Here is a 2884-nt window from a genome sequence, read left to right on the forward strand (position 1 = left end):
ATTTTCATATACCAAATAAGATACTAGGTAGAGTAACATACCTTTTGTGTTGTAGCTTGATTCCATAGAGCTTAAGAGTCGAGTGCCTCAAGTGTGACACCTCAAATGGTTCACACAACATCAACAACAACTTAGAATAACTTGAGAGAAAAGTCCTTATGCTCAAATTGGCTAGCCCTCTCATACGAAACCTTAGTGCCGATTTCTTGAGCCATGGGGTCCTTACATATTGTGGCTATTAGGGTTACACTATGTAACTCATGTCTTTCCATATTCTTCATGCTCCATGGGTTAAAACCTCCATGGAGTATCCATGGGTTACTCCATGGGCTTAGCCCAACATGAAGAACTATGGATCATAAGCCCACATATATAAAAATGAATGATTTACACAATCAATCCCCATATATTTAATTAGTGTCTTTTGATCACAAAATTAATTCCAAATTAAGTCTTGAACAATACTAATTAAATAATATGATTTCATATTAATATATTAGAACTTATAATATATTAATAAACCATATATATCCTTTTCTCACAAAAGTCTATCGAAATCGTTCCGATGCCATGCAACCCAAATGGACCATGCCAAGTCAGGTCGAATACATACCAATAATAGTTATGGGCTTAGACATCTAATCCAACAGTCTCCCACTTGGATAAGTCTAAAACTATTATTGCGTATGACTCCAAAACTCGACTAGCAATAGTAGCTCTTAAAGCCGCTGTCGAACTCTGAACAAATCAATGACGCGTCCATTAGATAAGGGATCATATATTCCTCCATTCTAGATATCATATGGACTGAGACATGGATTATAATCATTCTTTATGTCCATCTGTTGTTTCCCGATTTCCGATTTATGACGGCTGACTAATTGAACAAATCAAATCAGTCCAGGCCCGGCCGAGCACTTACGTTGTCATCACTAAATCATCGAGGGGCCTACAGATATCGCTTTTATCCCTCCAAGGGTAAAAGGAATGGATAAACTTCGACTCATATGCTTGTTCTACTACTCGTTGAATCATACACAAAGGTACATATAACATCGAGTTACCAATGCGTTTTCGTACAATCAATGTATAACCAACTCATAGTCAACAACTCATATCTCTAGGTTTGAAGAATATAAGATATTATCCTCTCATGATCACTCGTGATAAAATCCATGAATGTTGTGGCAACTCTTGCTATGTCCAACACCTTAGACATCTACAAGCCAAATTCATGACAGTCTTGATTCATATCTACTTCCAACATATGACCGACTGTGGAGAATTTAAATAACTTAGTCATTCGGAAAGAATAACCTAGCTATTCTGGAAGTCAAAACATACAAAGTGAAACACAAGAATAATACTAATCCTGTATGGTCCCAAGCACCTTTGAGAGTAAATAAAACACCTTTTATTTAAACACCATATTGATTACTCATTATTCATTGTATAATGTTTCAAATAATCAAATTTATACTTGAATCGAAACAATAGTCATGCCATGCTCCAAGCATGCACACTATGTTTGTCCAAACAATAGTTATGCCATACTCCAAGTATGCACACTATGTTAGTCTATGATCCTTACTTTGTGAAATAGACTAATTGAACATGATTCCAATGATGCTCATTTCACAATCCCAAATCCTTACCGTAAATGTAAGAATTCCAAATTCCAACCATTTACCGAAATCTGTTAGATTCTAAACTTATATGCATTGTTCCTCTTGTAATGACTATGCACAAAGTCACAAAGACTTGCCAACAGACATTACAGAGTATTCCAATGGAGAGCAATTCCATGGAAACGAAGTCTCAAATTCAAAGTACACCGCTTTGAATATCCTTCTTGCATTAAGTTTTCTAATCTTACACATATTTAAAAAATAACTTCCACCTATGGAAACATTTCCATATTCCCATTTTGACTATCACTTCTGAACAAGAGTTGCCTCTTTCCAGAATATGTCAATATGGTCCTTTCCAAAAAATTTACACCATACTTCCAACTGTCCATGAGCAACCAATCTTTGGTAAACCTAAGATTGTCCTCGACAATTGCTTAATCATTTTAGTCATATCCAATTCTAGCCATTTTCCCCTCTAATGCCCTAGGCATTTGGAAAATTTAGAACAGATAAATATTATAGCACATGAAATCGATCCTATACCTGAAGCATATGGGACACGATTCATGATGTCTCACATAAAGACATGAACCTAGATCAGTCTTTTGCTACAATATTTTTTTATTTGCCATGTTTTCATAATTCGGCTATGAAGATGGATGTCGTAATCATAATCGAATTTCGAGAACGCAATATATATATATATATATATATATATATATATATATATAGAGAGAGAGAGAGAGAGAGAGAGAGAATTTCCTTATGTTTAACCATTCCAACATAAAATTCATATATATATCCTTGACTAGAGATGATTAAAATCTCAATCTAAGCTTTTAGAATTGAAATGAAGTATAATTTCCTCTCCCTTAATTATAGCAAAAGAACTTTTCCCAATTGAAACTTTTTTTTTCTATAATTAACTTTGCCAATATTGCAACACTTATCATAATTATCATGCTCCCACTAACATGATGATTATTAGCATAACACTTATGCTCCCACTAGCTTTGACATGTACTCAGAAATCAGCTGGACTTCTAGAAATCAATACTTTATTGACTTTCTTACCAAAGTTCGGATTTCTTATACGAGATGCTTTGATAAAACTTTATCAAAATCATACACCTTTCCTTAGATAGCTTACATGTGTGTCTAAACAATTTCCAGAACTATGAAAATGGATGCCGTAATCATAGTCTCAATTGTTTAGACCTTTGCCATTTCTCACAAGTCCATGTTAGTGTGTC

This window comes from Lactuca virosa, chromosome 4 (assembly GCF_052849685.1).
Source record: "Lactuca virosa cultivar CGN04683 chromosome 4, Lactuca_virosa_CGN04683_v6, whole genome shotgun sequence".
Taxonomy (NCBI): Eukaryota; Viridiplantae; Streptophyta; class Magnoliopsida; order Asterales; family Asteraceae; genus Lactuca; species Lactuca virosa.